Source organism: Micropterus dolomieu, linkage group LG03 (assembly GCF_021292245.1).
Source record: "Micropterus dolomieu isolate WLL.071019.BEF.003 ecotype Adirondacks linkage group LG03, ASM2129224v1, whole genome shotgun sequence".
NCBI lineage: Eukaryota > Metazoa > Chordata > Actinopteri > Centrarchiformes > Centrarchidae > Micropterus > Micropterus dolomieu.
In genome coordinates this window covers 32,008,769-32,030,581 of record NC_060152.1, presented here as the reverse complement: position 1 = coordinate 32,030,581, position 21,813 = coordinate 32,008,769, and the positions used below count along the sequence as shown (strand labels likewise).

At 38.3% G+C, this 21,813-nt stretch overlaps 1 long non-coding RNA gene across 1 annotated transcript; it reads right to left on the bottom strand.

The window, feature by feature from the left end:
• Positions 1-5,295: 5,295 nt before the first annotated feature.
• Positions 5,296-17,537, bottom strand: LOC123968765. The gene is made up of 2 exons (XR_006824540.1): positions 17,342-17,537; positions 5,296-5,688 (listed from the first exon to the last, which is right to left on the bottom strand). It is a non-coding gene; the product is annotated as an uncharacterized LOC123968765 (long non-coding RNA).
• Positions 17,538-21,813: the final 4,276 nt, after the last annotated feature.

The window sequence follows — 21,813 nt, the reverse complement described above, 5'->3', positions numbered from 1 at the left end:
AGCCCCCAACCCCAAAGTACTGAGTGCATAAATTAACCTTTTTCAGAACTTTTCAACTTTTCAGAAGGTCAATATTTCTGTATTATATACATTCTTTATTCTAACATTCTGAGATATGGACACTCGCCCCTTTGACAAGAGCATATTATTAAATATTTTTGTTCTTTATACATACTGTAATCTTTTATAGGTGCTTAGTCGTTAATTCACCATTTGCTTTATTTGGATCTATTTTAGCTCATTGGCTAATCTTCCAAAAGTCCTTGTTAAAACATTTAAGCATACAATAATTCATACACAATTCCACACAACTGTTAGCACAGACATGTACACCGATAAGCCATAACTTTATGACGACTGACAGGTGATGTCAGTAGAACTGATTATCTTGTTACCATGACACCTGTCAATGGGTGGGATATATTAGGAGGTAATTAAAAATTTTGTCCTCAAAGTTGATGTGTTAGAAGCAGGAAAAATGGGCAAGCATAAGGATTTGAGCGACTTTGAGGGTCAAATTGTAACGGCTAGACAACTGGGTCAGAGCATCTCCAAAAAAAAGATGTGAGATGTGTGAGTATGGGGATGGGTAGCCGCAGACCAGTCATGGTGCCCATGCTGGGCCTTGTCCACTGCTGGAAGTGCCTACAATGTAGAGTTACAATACGTCCTCTTTTTCCTGACATGTCCTCTTTTTGGGAGCTAAAAAGATGCTTCCGGCTGGGATTTCTAAATTGCCCAAAATGTTCAGGATTTTGCTTTTGCGCTACAGTCGCAATTATTGTGTGCGTTTTTGCATTGCTTTGACCAGCACCGGCACTATTACATTATACACTTTGGCGTACAGGGACTTTTTCTTGCGTACTGGCACTGCTCACAAGCTGCCGGTATTCTTGTCTGCCCTCTCTACCAGCTGAGACAGAGAGAGGAGAAGATCGGGTGCTTTTTATTATCCAATTGTGTGCATAATGCACAAAAAACTTGGCACAAAACCGGCCAACAGCAGGCAAGCAGAGAGAAAAGGGTCAACAATTAGCCACAGCTTACCTGGAAATGCAGTGTAAGTTCCAGCAGAGACTACAGCTCTGTAGCTTCTCAAGATTACAGCGGAGCTACCATGTGTTTAACCCCCCATCGCACAAAAACACACATGATTTGACGATGTAAATCCTTAGTCGGGACAGCCCTAAGGCCTCCTATAAAAACAGACACTGTCCCTTTTTCTGAAAACCAAAATATGGTCACCCTACTACAAGGGGCATGTGAGCATCAGAACTGGACCACGGAGCAATGGAAGAAGGTGGCCTGGTCTGATGGACCACGTTTTCTTTTACATCACGTGGATGGTTGGGTGCTTGTGCATCACCAGGATACACTATAGGAAGAAGGCAAGCCAGCGGAGGCAGAGTGATGCCTTGGACAATGTTCTGCTGGGAAACCTTGGGTCCTGCCAATCATGTGGGTGTTACTTTGACATGTACCACCTACCTAAGCATTGTTGCAGACCATGTACACCCTTTCAAGGAAACAGTATTCCCTGATGGCAGTGGCCTCTTTCAGCAGGATAATGCGCCCTGCCACAAAGCAAAAATGGTTCAGGAATGGTTTGAAGAATGAGTTCAAGGTGTTGACTTGGCCCCCGAATTCCACAGTTCTTAATCCCTTCAGTTTTTTGTTTAAATTGTCTTATAATTTTTGTAACAGTCTGCCTTGTCTACCTCACATCAATACCTTTAGTGTTTCCTTCAATTCTTAATATGCCTTTTGACAATTTCCAAAGAAGAAAGCTGATATTGTTGCATCAAGTAAACTTTTTCCCCAGCAAGGAAAAGTAATGTTTGCCCTATAAAGAAGCCGTTGCGCTTTCATTCTTATGGGGCTCACATAAACATTTTTGACAAGATTTTCCTGCTGTCAGACAGAAAAATATCTAATCTGATATCACGTTAACTTTTCTTGTCTTTTAAAGTATTATTTTTTTCACAAACCATAACCACAATATTTTAGAAAATCGACAAAGGGGAAAAAAAAAAAAACCCTGACATTTTGTGAAGCACATTAACAAACAGAAAATTCAACATCTCACAAACAAATAATAATAATAATAATAATAATAATAATCCTTATTTGTAGAGCACTTTTCAAAAACAAGTTACAAAGTGCTTTAACAAGTGTAAAGACAATAATACCCAAGAGACAATAATACAAAAAACAATACAAGATAAAAGCATGAAAACAATCAACTAAAGACAAACGATGACATTTTACAAAACAAACTTAACAAACAGAAACCACAATAACATTCCATAAGACATGTCAACAGAATAGAAAACAATGACATTTCAGAAGAGAAATCAACAACAGAGAAAACACAACATTTTCTATTCGGTCATTGCTTTGTTAGTCCATATATAACAGACATAAATGCAAGTTATCTTCCATTTGTTTTTAGTGCAAACAGGCCTTCTCTTGATATTTTAATGGTGTAATTATGTTGTACATTCACAGCCCCTTGCCAAAATATACTCTGCTTCATTAAAACAGTCTATTATGGGACTCCTCATAATTACATCCCAATTTAGACTGCTTTATTTGGTACAACACATAATAATTAATGTCCCAATCAACCTTTCTGGAACAAATTATATTACTTAATTTTGAATTGCTGTCACATTTGCATACCTATTACAGTGAAAGAATACTTGCTAGCAAATTTACGAATGAGGATAATTACAAACAAAAGCGTTGCAGTATTACTCAGGAATAATAATTTATGACAGGTTAGTCACAGGTCTGAATTCAACAATATACCGGAAGAATTTTCACTTTATTTTGAACAGTAAAACAATGCTATATTGTCATAATATTATATATAACATAGTTGAAATGTGCTGTTCTTACTTTTGACCTGGCATCATGTATTCACCTTCAAATTCATGCCAAATGAGCAACATTATGTTGTACATTCCTTTTTTTTCCCTCACAGCAGACATTTTAACTTGAAACCGCTTGAAAAGCATAGGTGTAGTTGTAGTACAGTACAATAGTTTTTTCATTAACATTTTTCAGAGGCCTTGAATTTTGCATTGCCTATTATAATAAGGACACATAAGTAAAATAAGACATTCATCAACCTAACCGTATTTTTCAATTGCTAACAAGCGATTACCTAAACTTAAGATACTTTATCAAAACTTAGCTCAGCAACAGACCTACCTCACACAATTATCCAAATACTACAGTTTCTGCTCAAAACCACATTTTGTTCTTTAAACACCAACTCAAAAAATGCAAAAAACATTCTCTACATACAAACTCTATCAAAATCCAGCAAACCTCAAAATCAAATCATTCTGTCAAAACACTAGAACTTTTTTTCCCAAGAGGAACAGACCTATCAATCATAGAAAAATAACTAAAGTGACTTACAACTGCTCTTTATGAGGGGTCGCACGCCTCTGGAGCAACTAGGGGATAAGTTTCTAGTTCAGGGACACACTGGTGGATGTGTCACAGTGGGGAATTGAGCATGGGTCTCTCACACCAAAGGCATGTGTCCTATCCACTGTTTCATTGCCATCCCCATTTTCATGTTTCAGTTCTACCTGCATAGAGTAGACAATGTGAAATCCATTGTTTTTTGTAATTCATTTTCCTTGTAACCACCCAACATTTTTGTCGTGAATGTGTGCATTTTTGGCAACAAACAATGTTTCACTAGCAAAGTCCATGGCGCAACAATATGTCATTTTAAAGGTTTAATGAATATTCTGAATTTGCAGATAGATAAATGGATGTAGAGGGGAAGGGTGGTGGTGGAAGAAGGATGCCGTCTAATGGCTGGTCTGGGAGGATGTATGATGAGCAGGCAGAGAAGACTCAGAGTGGGGGTTCTGTATCGGTAGTGGTTTCACCTGACTGATTTACTGACTCCCCAGACGGTACCTAGATGAGACATGAGAGAGTGCACCGGGTTGAATAGGAGGGGATGGAGGGATTGAGGGATGTGGGGAGATGGATGAGTGGGTGTGGGGATGAGTGGATGTAGGGAAGGGAAAGAGAGGGTGGATCGAGCAAACAGAGACAGACGAGGCTGGCTGAATAGCAGGAGTCTAGATAGACTTGTCAGCTGATTAGAGGTGTGGTTCAGGGGTGGACCTGCTCCCGAACCTAAGCTAACCAATTAACTTTATTTCACTAGCAAGGACCACGCCACAACAAAATGTCATTTTAAAGGTTTAATGAATATTCTGAATGTGCAGATAGATAAATGGATGTAGAGGGGAAAGGTGGTAGTGGAAGAAGGATGCCGTCTGAAGGCTGGTCTGGGAGGATGTATGATGAGCAGGCAGAGAAGAATCAGATTGGGGTTTCTGTCTCGTGGTTTGGTCGAAGATGCCTGATCTTGACGCTGTGGACGCAGCACCGAAACGGAATGAATGGCTTGAATAGTGTTCGGGTGATATGCCTAAAATACAGAGGATTATGTTCGGATGTTTCTGGAACCAGAATCAAGTGGCCATTTTTCCTGTTTCGGTAAGGAAAAGTCTGTCCTGGATAGAAACACCTACCCTGGTTCAGCTACTCGTCCCTGGCCCTCTTCCTTTCCCTGGCCCAACTTTTCTTCTCCCTTGTTCAGACATTATTCTTTCTTTCTCTCCTCCTGTGTTGTTCTGTATCCACATAGGATAAACTCAACTGCAGAAAGTCCCCTTTTTACTGCATTGTGTATGTAATTAAAAGAACCTCAACACCTGTCTATGACTCTGATGTCCAAAGTACAATAAATCAGCTATTTCGTAATGTATCACTGATATGTTCAATTCAGAAACAACATGAATTGTGTTAATTGTCTGGTATAACAGACCAATGTTGACTGTGACTAAAATGTGACTACAGATTAGACAAAAGGATGTTAGCAGTTGTAAAAAAGTGTAATTGCTAACAACTCTTGAACACTGTTGTCTGTACCAGCAACAGTTAAATTCCACATCCGAAATGCACGAACACTACCAAAACACTGCATACTAGTTTCAATATCAAATAATTTTACAAAAACACCAGCAGTAGTTCTCTCCAACAGCAACAACTTTGTCACTCATAACACAATTACCTAAAAAACACTAACAACAACTAGTATTAAAGTAGATACATAATTTTATGGGAATCTTTGAAGTAGTAAATTATTGTGTTCTTTATTGTTTTGGTTGTGTATGTGTGTGTTTTTAGATGCTGATAGTATAAGAAATATGCACATTGTCTTATTTTACAGTAAATAAAGTTCCCATTATGAAATACAGTAAGAATGGTAAAAGTCTTTATACAATGTACAACAGAGTAGAACAGGAAAACAGGAAAAGCTTCGCTGTGCTTTATCTTTGCCATCAAGTAATTAAAAAATAAAATGCAGTGAATAAAATTGCAAGGAAAACTAAAGTCAGTACTGTAATTGCTTGCTCAAAAGTCCACCCAGTCTCTTGCATCCGTGTAGCAGCACGCTGCACAAATGGTAATATTGGCACCCCTTTGGCCTGGGACACCAACTGTAGATCTTTTGCCAATCAATTTCAAACCTCGCCGGCGTGTTTTGGCCAAGTCCATGTAGATAAAAACATGGGGTGCGTGATGGGCTTCCTGCTCCATGACTCTCTAAAAGAAATCCCCTCTTTGGGGGGTAGTCATTGGGTCCTAAAAAAGAAATAAGAATTAAACACAAGCAATAAATTTTATTTTTGGGTAATATGCAGAATACATATTTTACCTGTCGGTTTGCAGGAAGATTCCGACATTGACATGGGAATGACCTGTCGTTGGTGTCATTTATATAATTTCAATCAATACTATTTCACTATTTGTGTCTATGACCATCTTTTTTAGGATTATGAATGTATTTCAATGGGGTTTGTAATTTGGGAAATTGCTGTCCATTTGAACGTATGAAAGGTTTTGAACTTAAATTTAACAGTTTTGAAAGGACTATGTAAGCATTTGCAGAATAGGCTGTGGATACACAGGTGTTTTTCTGGTGGTTGACTTGGAGTGAGAAAAGAATTCTTGAATTTTAAAAGCTGTTTCATTGAATGTCTTTTGTGTTAAATCAATGCATTTTGTATTACAGCAAGGCAAGAGTCAGTCTCAGTTTGGTCCACACAGACTTCTGTTGTGCTAACAGTGTGAAGAGTTTTGAAAAAGTAAACTCATTATTGAAAAAATGCTTTTTAGCAATTGTGAAAAACTGTATACAAGACAAACATCAGTACAGACATAAGAGACCAGGTGGAGCAGACAGTTCGGCAGATATGAGGGACTGTAACAAAGCAACTTAGTTATTTATAAACATCACATCTTAGTTATTTATAAATGTCTGCACTTCTTCCCCAATTTTTAATGCTTTTGGTTTTTGAACAGAAGGAAGTCTCTCACAATACTGGTTGGTGAAAGTAGCATTTATGTGAAGGCCGTTATTAACATCTTCATACCCTGAGTTTTTCCTCGCCAAGTTTATTTCGCGTAAATGTAGCACTTTAATCTCGGGAAAAAAATTTTAGTGATCTCCAAAATGTTTTCCTGGCCCCACGATGAGATTTTCTTTTTTGTTTTTGAGTGAAATGACACCTATGGATTTGGTGATCCCTTAACTGCTCATCTAGCACCATCACCCAACTTTGATTTATAACCAAAACTCTTAAGAAAAATGCCCATCAGTGATTGTGGTACTTGCGTCATGTATGTTAATTAGGAAATGTTTGCATGCTAAAATGCTAAACTAAGATGGTACCTTCTTTGCATTGGCTTGTTAAGTTAATATAGTATAGTATACACAGAGCCACCCAACGATATGGCTGTAGACTCTTAATGTTGTAAAATTGCCTGGAGGTGATCTTGACTTTTCTTTAGGCAATATATCACCGAAATGCACTGTATTTCCATGTGGAGGTCCAACAAACATGTTACAGTGAATGCATATCCTTGCCAATATTTTGACACACTAAAAACTCCTGGGTTATTTCTTCAACCCATTTTCTGGGTTAGTTGTGTTGGGTTAAAATTATGGGTTATTTTTTCAGAGAGTAACCATTTTCTGAGTTATAGGGCTAACATTTTGACCCAATTCCTGGGTTGATTGGGTTTCTGGGTTATTTTTCAAAGAGTAACCCATGTTTTGGGTTATAGGGATGGCTTTCTCCCTCTCAAATTCAAATGAACTTTATTGTCATGAATGTATAGCAACCACCCTGCAGTTGTTCTGGAAATTTCTCACAACAGTCGTTTGAAATAACCGTCGCTTCCGTCGTGTATTCAAGGTAAGCAAGTATTTTCAGTGTTGATGTACTTTTCTGTGTCCATGTACCCGTTGCTAATTTAGCACCATTTGCTGAAAAAATTACCATGGCTTAGTTGCTACATTGAGACTAGCGTTAGCCGTGGTAATTCTGTGGTTGCCATGTACATCTAACTAGTCCATGTAAAGTCACACATGATATTACCAATATTTGAAGACTTTAAGCCTGAAGTTCAATCCAGTTTGAACTGGAATTGAATGTTGTTGAATGTTTGAGAGTTGTTAATTTTTCTATTTTTCATATAGTTTAATTTAATGCAATAAAAGTGCTTGAAGTGTGTAATATTGTCACAGTCACCCCTAGTCACATGTCTTCCTTTGTTCGGTTTTCCAGCCACTTATCTGTTTCCATGGTTTCTGTCATTTAGTTCATCTGCATCCCCTGTGTTTAGTTAATTACCATCATCATCATCTGTTCCACCTGTGTTCTGTTAATCAATGTTCATCTGTGTTAGTATTTAGTTCCTCCAGTTCAGTCAGTCTTTGGCCGTTCTACTTTGTAGTCTTGTTTAGTGTGTGCACATCCTGCCTGGCTGTACCTTTTTTGGAGTTACTTTATTAGTAAAACATTTGAATTGGAATTTTGGACTCTTTCTTCTTCAGCCTGCACCACACTGTGACAGATATTTACACTGGCATTCTGGCATAGTAACCCAAGTTAGGTTATTTTTGACCCAACTCCTAGGGTTAAAAAGTGACCAACTAATTTCTGGGTTATTTCAACCCAGATATTGAGGTTGTTCTTTTGACTCAGAAGTTGGGTTATATTAAGTACAATGTTGGTTGGGGGGTTTAACCCAAGGTCAGGTATTTAACCCAGAAGTTGGGTCAAAAAGAACAGTCCCTTTTTAACCCAGGAGTTTTTAGAGTGCACCTGCATTGTTTACAGCCATATTTGCTTCATTGCTGTCTTCTACTTCTTTGCATTTGTTGGCTAATTGCTACACTTCTTGGCATTAACCACCATGAGGGAATAAGTATGAATCAGGAGAAACATGTATTGCATGCTCATACACGTCATTCTTTTCACATGCATGCAATACAGAAAAGGGGCCCTGCTCATAAAAAAATAAAAATAAAAAAAATGCTCCAGAAAGTTACCTGTGAGCAAAAACTCCATAGGGTTCCTTAAAAGAATGAGTTTGGTGATATCTAATATATGCTTTTTTTTCTTGTCTACATAGCCTACAAAATAACAACAATAAATATATACTAACAAGAATTTTGTGTGTTTCCAAAACCTGATCTTATTCTTCTATGCCATAGAGCCCTATTGTTGTCCAAATTAGTTTTGTAAATTACAATAAATACATGCATACATAAAGCTGTTATAACATTGTACAATACAGGCAAATGTCTCAATACAAAGCTTCAGTCAATTTAGGTGTGTTTATGTGTTTTACAGGTCATGCTCATGACTCGCCACAGCATTCAATGTAGGTAATATCTTTATATTTGCACATGGAAATTGAGTTTAAAAAGTCTAAAAGTGTGGAAACCTTAGGGTTTTTTTTCTGAATGCTTAAACACTAACAGTTATTCCTGAAGCACTATTTCTGAAACCATTAACATTTGTGGCCAGATCTTTTACCAAGAGTGCCAAACTGAATGCATGTTCCTTACTTTACACACAGTTGGTAATTTTATAATACGCTTCTATCAAAACTGTAAACTTTACTAATTTTTGCTACACTAAAAGATGAGTAGGTAAAGAAGTAAGAGGAGAGGGTGAGAGCAAGTAGGATGAGGGAGAAGGAGAGGACCAGGAAGAGGGAGGGGTGCTATTAGTTGATGTTGTCCCTTGCATTGCCTCAGGAACAACAGCGCTGTTCTCAGCTGATGGGCTTAGAGGAACAGAGTTGACCAGCAGGCAAAAATCTTTCAACCTGATTTGCACTTGACCTTTGTGTTTCACATTTGGAGCTTTGCAGCATTTTTGCCCATTAACTAGTCTCTAAGGCTGAAGTCACAGCAGAAATACTCAGCATAGCTTCCTTTTTTTTGGACTACGCCATGTTTCTACTCTCAGAGATCACACAGTAAAGATGGACTGTTATTGATCACAAATTTGCATATTAAAGTTCACCAAAGTTGGCCACCTAGAGTTAAGCCACCCACATTTTTTATATCCCAGGAGCAGCGCTGGGCTGGGAAGGGATTTTTGCAGAGTAGCCGCAATTGATACTGCATTATAACATCACGCATTGACCCAAAAAGCCTCATTGGAAAAGGAATGGATGTCAAACCTTTAATAAATATTTTACCCAGGAGTCACCTTGTAATGACTCATTATCAGAATCTGTGCCTTTTTGTTTGAATAAAGACTAGAAGAGCATCTAGTGTCATAGTTCTTAGATCATCTAACTTTACCTCAAGATGGTGCAGCGGTAGTGTAAACCTGTAGCGGAAACTGCTGTTAATGTTTTGTGATTTTTTTTTTTTTTTTTGCTGTAAATGCCCATAGTTGCGTATAAATGCTCAGTGAAACGCCTCTCATTAATATTATGTACTGACTGCATGAAGAAAAGGAGGCAAATTCTGACAGAGAAGCTACAAAACGAAATTTAACTCAGTGTGACACTGATGTTTTTTTAGGTGAAAATGTTGTGTAGTGGATAAAATGCACACTTATGCACAGGAGTAAAGGGGACACCGGGGCTCCAGCCCCTTGGTAGGTGCCTCCCTCCTGAGTAGTGAAAAAGTGAACGAAATCAATTCCATTTGTTTAAAAGGCTACATTCCACTCAACCCAATGAGTTAAAAGAAATATGACTTGTTTTATGTGAAATAAGCAGGACACTGAAAGATTTACTTAATAAAATGTTATATTTTTCTTCTTTGATACAAGCAGAGCATCACATCCACACTCTGGCGCACAGCGTTTGGCTCAAATAAAGGCAATAAACATGTGATAACAATATGCGAAACTATGAACTCGCATTTGCTTCACTGAGGCATCAAACGTCATTATTTTTTATATGTAATTTGTCCTCCTGTTCACCTTTATTTATGAGAATATTAATGATTCCTGATTAAACTGTATAGCATATTTGAGGTGTTCTTTTGCAGAAACAAATTTCTATTTGTGTTTATTATTTATCCTAAGTCATGGTTCTGTTTGTGTGTCTCAAAAGCAACTAGGAGTTAAGTATCTTGCTCAGGGACACAATGGTGGATAGGTCACAATGGGGAATTGAAACCAGGTCTCTCACACCAAAGGCATAGTCTTATCCATTGCGCCATCACCACCCCAATGCAATAAAGACATCAAGTACATCATAAATTTTTTTTATAAACATATAAATTCATGCATTGTTAGGTCTGTCCGCAAAATGACAAGCAAACAACTTTGCTTGTTTTCTAAGTGGTGTTTGGATTGATCAGGGCTATGCTATGCTAAACTGTTTCATAGTAAATTACAATGATAGCTGGAATCAAGTACTCATGTCGCCCAATTTGGGTACGAAAGACTCTCTTCGTGTTGTATGTGAATGTGTCATAATACTGAACTGCAGACTATGGCAAGTGACAGAGCAGACTACTTCTTGAGGAAGCTTATTCCTTTATTGTGTGCAGCGAGATGTTGCACATTTTTTATCAGTCTGTCGTTGCAGCACAGTTTTGTTTGCAGCCATCTGCTGGGGCAGCAGCATCAGAGTCAGTGACACTAAGAAGCTGAACAAGCTGATTTAAGAGGGCTGGCTCTGTGCTGGGGACTGCCCTGGAGCCTCCTGAGTTGGTTGTGGGGAGAAAGATCTCACGTTGCTCAAAATTATAGATAACACTTCACGACCTCCGCACGAACTACTGGTCAGACAACAAAGTCTTTTCAGTCGGAGACTTCTTCAGGGCTGCGGTAATATGGACCGCAACAGGAAGTCATTTCAACCCACTGCACTTAAACAATGAAACTAATTCCCTGAAGCTTGGTCTTGTAAGAAATCCTGTTAGTAGCATGTGAGATTTTACATGTAAAGGACAGATTAATGGACAGAGGCAGCTCCACAGTCCCTCCCTTAAGAAATAATGAAGTGATCATCTCTGATGAACTTGAGTACTAATCTAAATTGATTAAATAACTCTGACTTAACAAAGGAGGACCCCAGCCTATTTAAGGAACTGAATATTCATTGTTGGATGGTACTGAAGAATGAACAAAAGGTCAATCAACTGGAAGTAAATAATTACATATTTTAAGAATAATTTATACTGTACTTAATGATATAGATGTTTTATGCTTTATCTTTATTTAATTACATGTCCCATATACCCAATATACAGTCACCCATAAAATCAAGCCATCTATTAGAAGAAATCAACAATCGCCCATCAACTCACTGGGGGGGACTCCTGCCACAGCTCTGCTATTAGTGTCTGCAACATGAAATATATGTCTATGAAGTTGTAACAATAAAATTAGAATGAGGGTAAGAAGACCTGGGGGTATAAATTGTCTAAAGCAGTAAACCTCATTCAGAAATTCTTGAAATGAACAGCCCGATCCAGACTTTGTCTTTCTCATAACAAACCTCCTCAGACAGCTCTATTTTGTCTCCTCTTCGATTCAGACAGAATGAGAGAAAAAAATCAGAGGCAGCGTGCAGTGCATGCAAAATCTATGGGAGAGATTGAGGGAGTAGCAATATTGCTCCGGGTAACACAAACTGAGGAGAAAAGGATCAGATCCCCGAAAAGCCCACTGATAGTCCTGCTACACATGTTATAAATGAGCAAGGTTGGAGATATATGATCAGGTGTGTGTGTGTGTGTGTGTGTGTATATATATATATATATATATATATATATATATATATATATATATATATACACACACATTGTAGACACATCCAGGCCATGCTTGCATATATATATTCAATTATAAAGCACAAAAGGTCAAGTCACTTGTAGTTTTTATTTTAATAATTAAAATTAGACTGTGACAGTTTTGCTTTTACCTTAAAATAAGACAAGGAGAGAAAAAATGATTGAATGGTTAGAGAAAAGAAATTATTTAACTTAAATTCAGTTAGAAACTCCTGGACTTTAATAGCTCCTGTGTTTCAGCCAGTTTTCTGCTCATGTTCAAAAATTTCTGCACATTCAGAATCTCTCCCACGTATCGACAGTGTTTTCTTTGACATGTCCAAGCTGTAATATTACAAGAAAAACGTCATCAATTAATCATAATAATTTTTAGTTCTACTTGCCCTATACTCCGCTGTGCAATAGTCTGCGTTATTGCTCTGCTGATCTGGTAGTACACCCTTCAGACAGTCTGCAGACACAGACGCATTTGCTGAATGAGAGGAGGAAGTGGAAACTGACACTAACACTAACACTTCTGATCAGGCAGAAATCTCACCACAAATCCACAAAAATGTTCACTTCAGCATCTTAAATAAAGTGCTGCTCACAGTACCAAACAGAGCAAGTCACAGCACGAGATGTTTTCACTGCGGCAGAAAATTGATGTGTAGTCAAATAGTGTGAGTCCCATGCACAGAGGTTAAGCAAGCCAAAGCTTGATTTGCTAGTCGGCCTAACTGTTAGCTCCTAACCTGTCAGACATATATGGTGCTCCTTAACACTTTTTTTGGTCAGAAATTTGGCCATTGCATCCCTATGATTTTATATTTCTCTGTGTACTGGTAATTTGGCTTTTCTTTTCTGGGCCCCTGACAGGCTGCAGTGTTTGCTTGAAGTGACTGGCTTTACATTTTTTCGGGTCCTGCACATCTAAGTGTTTCGACTGACCATTTTCACAATAACAGTGGGGGGTGGGTTAACAGATGACAAGTATGAAATATATTTATTTTGATAACAATACATGTAGTTATCGTGTAAATGAATATGAATTGTTTTGGTAGTGATATAAGACAGTAAGTAAAGTGTTGTACTTGATCCCGTTTAAGGGTCAATCAATGAAAACAATTTAGAACGCCAGGCTTATTTTTTTAAATGCTCCAAATGCATCATAAGTCTAAAACATAAAATAAGTTTCCACTAATCAATACTGTTTCTGTTGTAAGATGTCAAAGACAACTAATCCTTACTGGACTGCAGAAAAGATGTTAACCAAAAAACTGAACTTTTCTTCCCAGCAGCTCCCTTCCTTTGTCTTTCTTCAGTGCTGTTAGCATAAAACCCTTCACCATCCTCGGTAGCTCTGCTGTCCTCTGATTAGGCTCTATTAACCCAGAGGTGGAAGAGGAGGAGCAAATAAAACAAGACCTAAAAAGAATCGATAAATGTTTCATCAGGTTTAAAAGACAGTGTTAGCCTCAGTTTTATGGGTGCTACGCTACAGTTTCAGGGTGGCCAAGTCCTTGGGTTTAAAAGAAAGGTTTATGGTGCTGTAAACATAGCCCAATTCTCTTTTCCATTTCGACCACATAAAGTCATGACAGATCAGTAAATCTACACGGGAGAGTGGAAGCACTTTGCCCCGCGCTTTCTCCTCTGCAGGTTTCTCTGCACTTTCTCCTTTCTTTGCAGCCAAGAACATATGAAGGGTAAATGCCAGGATCAGGCTGCGAGTTAGCTGTGAACTGGAGCAAAGAGGAACCATTCTTACTGATAACATAACTAAAAATGTACTGAATACACACTGTGGACCATACAATTTTTGTCTCTCTGTTAACCTCAAGCTCTAAGACTACAGTTGATTTAATTATTAACATTGAATGATATAAAGGGCTTTATCATGAATGAAAGCAGGATTTAGAATATATTACACTATATACAACCATATCAGTCTGAATCATTAGATGTGAAAATGCTCTTGTCTATCTCACCTAATGTCTGACTCTAGGTCAGTTTCTTTGATATCGATTTTAGCTATATGAAACGTGTACTAAAAGGTCTACTTACAAGTTTGTAAGAGCTTGTTTTTTATACATTTTATATTGTGCTTTAGTTTGGAGTCCATGTTGGTCATTAAGATGCATCCTCTGGGACCCGTGAATGTACGTACTAAAGTATGTGGCAATCCATTTAGTAGATGTCAAGATATTTTACAGAAAGTGAAAACATTGACCTGCTGGTGGCACTAGAGGAAAAGTCAGGGGATCAATAAAGTTATCACAATTCAACCTGTCTGGAATGCAGGGTGCGAATTATACAATGCCAACCAAGGGGGTCAACTTTTTTTCCTATTCATAAACCAAACCCAGTACAGCGCAGGTACATGGAAAAGTGAACTGAAATCTTACAATGCTTACTATATCCTCACTTATTTAACTAATGATATGTCATTCCATCAGTTGATGGGTGCCCCATACCACACAACACGTTTTGTAGTCGAGCAAATTACAACACACAACAGCAGCCCATCAAAACGCTCAAACACAGACCCACACAATGCTGAACCAGAACCCATGCCACAACCGTAAAATACAGGCTGCATTATCATCTCTAATTCCTAATTCTTCTCACTTCAAGCAGTAAGTTTCAACTTAATCTTTTTTTCAGCAAATATCTCCTTTCCTCTTGCTCATGTTGACTGTGAATACAATGTAATACAATGTTCAATAAAGCAGTTGTCGTACATTGTTGGGGAATTGGGAATTGTTGGATCTCTTCCCTGCTCTGTATAAAAAGTGCAATGCGATGACTTTTGTTATGAATTAACACTACATAAATAAAACTGAAACTGAATACATTTGTAATAACAAACCTGGATTTTAACATTTATCTGGGCAGGTAAAACTCCTGAATTCCAGAGTGAAAACATGGCTTGTTATTGTAAAAAGAATCACAAATGACTTAAAATGAAATAATAAACTCTATTTTGATGTCAAAATGTATCTCTACAATAACTAATCCTCTATTTCACTGCTCCTGCCTAAGCACCAGTGTTAGCTGACAATAAGATAAAATATTTATATAGTGGTAATGAAATGAGATATGAAATATGATGGGCTATCAGCTAGCTAACTAGCTAATTAATTAGAAGGCTCATTTTAAGTAAATGAAATGCTAATTATGAAACTCTGAAGGTAGGAAAGTTAAGTGTATTAAAGCAGCTAGATAGCTACTGACATTAACTTACAGTGTCTCCACCAGCGTGAGGTTGACTGGACTGGATAAGCTGCCGCTGCGAGTGATGTGGGTAGACCTTCGACTAACATCAAAGTTAGGAAATGGTATTTTCCATTTTAGGGGTGTCTGAAATCATATTTTAAGATTCTTGAATATGAGGCATGAATATGGGAAATATATTGTAATATTTACAAATATAGGTAAGAAAGACCCCCCTGGACAGTTGTTTTTGCCTCTTTTGGGGGGATCCAAGCCTTATTTCCCCCCGTAATTCAAACCATGGGGGAATGGGAATGTCTCTACCAAATTGCATAGCAATCCATCCAATAGCTGTGAAGCTATTTCCCACTGGACCAAAATGGTGAATGGATGGACTGGCCTGTGGGTTCGGCCAATGAAGTTTGTTCCCAAAACAAAACATTGTATTTGTGATATGACTTACTATTATTACTTTGCTTTGTTTCATGATAGTGACTCTCCTGTCTAGAAACATTCCAAACTGAACAGGATCAACTGTAATAATAAGAATAAATGCACCTAACTGGCCCCTCTTTTCCTTGTTAAGAAAGACAAGTTCTGAAAGATGAAAATAAGACTGAAAGACTTGTGAAGAAGCACGGTTTCTGCAGTGTACCAGTCTTCTTCATTCATTAACACTAGAAAAAACTGTGGGTTTGGGTGGATCAGCGCTCATACAAAAAACTGACCAGCTATAAGGGGAAAACATTGTCCCATAAATAACTCCTTTATATTATGATTTGTTATATGGTTAAAAGTTGCAGAGCTTGGTTTTACCTTTTACTCAGCAATTGTGTGAAACTGCTACAAAAGGAATGGATGCAACTGTATTTTATAAAAAATTTTTGATGAATTTACAAGCACTTGAAACCGCACTAAACAAAAGAAATCCCCTCTCCCTGGTTCCCTGTTCCCCCTGGACCACATAAGTGTAGAGTGTACAGTTAAATTTAGGTCAGCACTTTATTAAGTGTAACACACGCCTTGGTCGGTCTACCCCAGGGTTAGGGAATTGCATTTGCGGTCTGCTCTGACAGAATGGCAGACAGTTATGATAAGAGAGCGTAAGGGTGGAATCCATTTAACCTCCAACCACTGCAGTGGGAAGCCAGCCCGGCCAGTGTTATCCTCCACAGGCAGGCTGCGGAAGGAGAGGCTGAGACAGACAGTAACAGGTGGTAAAGGCGGGTTTTCCCAGGCCAGGGAACACACCGCTCTCAAACTCATCACCCCAATTTCTACATCATTAACCTCACTCAATAACTGCAGTACTAGTAGAAACACAAGGACAGGTGTACTGCACACAGGAAGGTTGTACATCCATGCATTTAAATCAAAAAGTTTCTTTATGGCATGTAAGTGCATTTTTATGGTACTCATTGAAAATCAGACAATTTTGTTTAAAGTATGTTACTTTTCTGTTCATGGTAACCCGTTTTTGCTCAGGAGGGAATGGAGGGTTATTTTAGTGGGTGACATCATTTAAAGTCGACAAGCTGTAGTTACTGTTGACAAGGGTAATTAACTTATTAACGTATTCCGTGAGAGAAATATGTCAACTTTAGATTTAACAATAAACATCCACCTATAACAACCCATACAGCTGAGTCATACTATACTTATTCTTAACCCTGCTCACACAGCACTGATTGGCCGATAGTATCAGCTGTCTCTTAGAGACCCAAACAAGAAAGCAACACGCATCCTCTTGTTACAACTAAATCAAGATGGATGGCTCATATAGCTCATTAGCTAATTGACGTCAGATGCTTTGTTCAATTCACAAACCTGCTCCCATTCAAAGAATCCAAAGACATATGAGAGCAGAGTCTTTACTGCCTCTGTACAGCCAGGAGCTATCAACGTCACATCCTTGATGCAAGTGTAACTGACTAAAATGTCACTTGCAGGATAAGATTAGAAATTATTATGGTTACTCACCTCCTTCCTTGTATAGTGACCTCTTTACAGGCTTGTAAATGTGTGACTGCAGTTTTTCTGTTAGGGCACGTGTCCACCAAAGCATTTTTTACCAGCTGAAAACACCACCTGCTCTTCTGAAAACGCCCACCTGGGAGTGCTAGGGTGAGCTTTGGAGGCGCAGCGGGTTTTTTTGGCTGAGAGGCTTTGGTTGCTATGATACATAGCCTAATATCTGTGAAAGTGATGTGCTGCAAGTAGGCTATATTTTACTGAATGTAAAAATGTCACCACAAAGTAGGGCAGGCCTACTTGCTCTGGCACTTGCTCTGGATGAAAAGAAGGCTGTAATATGTAGAGCGAGGGGACGGACTCACCATAAGTGGGTTCATGAGATTTTGTGGGCGAGGAAATACCTCAGCGTTTCGTTCAAGAGCTGAGATGACTCGGTGTGGTGTTTGCCCCGCCCCTCCTGCTCTGTGATTGGACAGCTAGGTAAAAAGTGACAGTGACGAGCGCAGCGTTTTTCCCAAAGTTGAAAATTTTTTTAACTCTTGGCGACGGAAAAAAAACGGCTAGCGCAGAAAACACGCTGGCGCTCAAAGGGTTTTTTTCTGACGCCAATGTCTTTTTTTCAATTCATTCCAATGGGAGCGGCGCGTTTTTACGAGCTGGTAAAAACACCAGCAGCGTGACGAGGTGCTGACCATTTTTTTATGGTCACCAAGAGTTGAAAAATGTTCAACTTTGGGGAAAAAAGCTGCGCTCGTCACTGTCACTTTTTACCCAGCTGTCCAATCACAGTGCTGGAGGGGCAGGGCAAACACCACACCTTAGCAACGGTTACAATCCTGGAACCGGACTTCGTCCTCTTGGACCAAACGGTGGTATTCGCCGAGATGTTTCCTCGCCCACAAAATCATAAACCCACATATGGCGAGTCCGTCCTCTCTCTCTCTACCTGCTTCAGCCTTCATACAGAGCAAGGGCCAGAGCAAGTACTCTACTCTGTGTTGACATTTTTATATCCAGTAAAGTTAGGTAGAACTTCTTGCAACCACGGATTTTATGTATCATAGCAACCAAAGCAGGAGGAAAAAACGCTGCGCCTCAAGAATGCCCGCTAGCACTTCCTGCTGGGCGTTTTCAGAAGAGCAGCTGGCAAAAAACTGTTTGACTTAATTCAAATCCTTCAGTGTACTTCAACACGTATTTCAAGCTCTGATGATTCACCACAGTAATAATAATAATAATAATAATAATAATAATAATAATAATAATAATAATAATAATAATAATAATCCTTATTTGTAGAGCACTTTTCAAAAACAAGTTACAAAGTGCTTTAACAAGTGTAAAGAATAATACAAAAAAACAAGATAAGAGCATGAAAAATTAATATAAAATTAGTAAAATACAATAAAATAAAAGGGATAAAATAAATTCTAATAAGATCGGGAAATGCTCTCCTATAAAAGTATGTTTTAAGAAGGGACTTAAAAGAGTTCACTGACTCAGCCGACCTGATTTCCTCGGGCAGGCTGTTCCAGAGCCTCGGGGCCCTGACAGCAAACGCTCTGTCCCCTTTAGTTTTCAGTCGAGACTCTGGAACAGACAACAGACCTCTGCCCGAGGATCTCTGGTGCTGGTGCGTATGGGACTAAAAGGTCAGAAATATAACAAGGCGAGAGGCCATGAAGAGCTTTAAAAGTGATCAATAGAATTTTAAAGTCAATTCTAAAACATACTGGGAGCCAGTGTAATGAAGCTAAAATAGGAGTAATGTGGTCATATTTCTTTGTTCTGGTTAAAAGCCTGGCAGCTGAGTTCTGGACAGTCTGGAGTCGATCAATAGATTTTTGGGTTAAACAGGTGAAAAGGCTGTTGCAATAATCCAGGCGTGATGAGATGAAGGCGTGTAAAATGGTCTCGGTGTCCCTAAAAGTTAACATAGATCGAATTTTAGCTATATTTCTAAGTTGATAAAAACATGATTGAACAAGCTTTGTGGTGTGCTGCTCGAAATTTAAATTACTATCAAACCAAACACCAAGGTTCTTTGCCACAGGCTTAATGTGATTTACTAGGGAACCAGCAGATGGCACTATTTGATTTGCCATCTGCTGGGACCCGATGACCAGGATTTCTGTTTTGTCTGAGTTCAGTTGGAGGAAATTATTTGACAACCATTTTTTAACTTCACAAAGGCAGTATTATATGATTTAACTAAGAAAACCAAATGTGTTGTTTCTAATGTGGTGAGTTTAGTGAACTCTTGGAAACTAAGGATAAAGAAATAATCGTCACTAACTATGAACATAACAGACATTTTCTCATTTCACTTTATTTTTCATCATTTTCTCAACAGCAGCAGCTGGAAAACGTCCCCCCTCCTTCACTGTCAGAGTTGGAGATGAAGTCACTTTGCCTTGTGAAAATGTGATAGACAGTCAGCAAGAATGTGGATATACTACATGGATCTTTGTTGGTTCAGGACACACAGCAGCAGAGCTTGTTAGATTTGGGCAGATTGGTGAAAACGCCAAAGCTAAATCAGACAGACTGAGTGTTACAGAGAACTGTTCTCTGGTTATAAAGAAGGTCACAGACGAGGATGATGGTGTCTACACCTGTCAACAGTTCATATCAAGACAAAAACAAGTTGAAGACTTTTTTACTGATCTTTATGTTATTAGCAGTAAGTACTCATAATCATAATGTTTTCAGCTCAAACTGTCTTGTTAGAACAATATACTGAAACATTACAATAATTATGATCACAGTGATGAAGTTAACTTTACTCTTGTTGTCTTTCTCTCACAATATCTCCATCTTGACCAGTGACTGAACATCAGGACGCTGATAAGGTGACATTAAACTGCTCTGTGTCGACATATGAACAGTTCTGTAGACACACAGTGAAGTGGCTGTATGAGGGTAAAGATGTGGACAAAGATAACAAAGACATGAAGACATCACAGTCTGGCTGCTACGCCGCTGTGTCTTTCCTGGATTCTCATTTTAGTTACAAATCAAAGTCTAACTTGAAGTGTGAAGTGACAGATATTTACTCTGGAAAAGTGCAGCTGTTCACCTTCAGCCCTCAGTCCTCAGGTGAGAAAACAGGTGAGAATATGCTGAGCAAGATGACTAAAACCACCAAAACATTTGTTTATTTGATAACTTTTTAAGATGACAAGGTGACAGCAGATGGGAAACATGAGGTGTTTCCTAACTCAACAGTTTCTTGGTTTTTCTTTTTAAATTTCTCAGGAGATGATGCAACAACAACAACCCAAGAAGGTGAGAAACAAAGTACCTTACTCATATGTATCCAAAACAAATTTCGTACTTCTGAATGTCATTTATACACAAATACTGTAGATTTGGTTAAAATGTACATGAATGTTTACAGTGGCAATCTTGAACGTTTTGGTGATGTGGGCAAACTCTCATAAATTTAATGACTGTTTATCTTTATCTTCCTATTCTCCAAGCCCCAACCACACATTACAAAACATTTAAACTGCCGTATTTACTACTGTGGAAGTACATTCTTTCCAAAAGATTTTTTGTCAACAACAAATAAAAATCATACCATCTTAAGAAAAATATTGAGTGATCATTAGTGAAGGTGAATTGTTTTGTGTTAATTTTTTATTATCCACCTGTGCACTCAAAATGTTTTTAATGTTTTCAGAATTGTTCTGGAGGTTCATCATTGTGTCTGTGGGTTTAGCAGCACTCATAATAATTGTTGTGGCAGTCAACATCTGGACAAGAACTAAAGGTGAGAACATTCACAGATGAAACTCAGAAACAGGAAGTTTTGATAAAGCTGGATTTTCACTGTGGAAACTAAAGTCGACTCTTTCTCTTTTCTTTTCAGGGACAAAAACACAGATGGATGAAAACACAGTGAGTTTATAATGTTTTTACAGTTGGTACTTTACACAGCAAACCAGTGTTTGTGACATCTGTTCTTCATTCTGAAGTGTAGATATAGACAGAAGAAGACAAACAGAAACAGGACTCACTGAAGTGGTCAAGAGGAACGTTTTGGATTTGGGGTACCACATAAACACTCCCTCTCTGTACAGTCAGCTGAGAGGAACATGTGACAGTTTGGGGTAGCCTACGTTTGGTTTAATATAGTTATTTCCTTTTACTTTAATTAGTTATTTTCCTTCAGTAAGTCCTTTTTTTACCACAAAAACAGTTCCTCTCTCTGTAACAGTAGCAGATGGTGCGTTCAGGTGCTATCAGATTATTTCTTATCTCCTTGTGTTAAATGTGGGTCAGTGATGTGAAAGTTGTCAGTTAAAGTGTGTCAGAGTGAGGATTTGTTTGTGTTTCACAGGTGAATAATGATGAAGATGAAGATGATGGTGTGGTGAACTATGAAAATGATGGAGACCCTTCTGCCTCTGTCAGACTCCACTGATCAACAACTTCCATATCAACATCAGCTCATCAGAGAAAAGACTCCACTG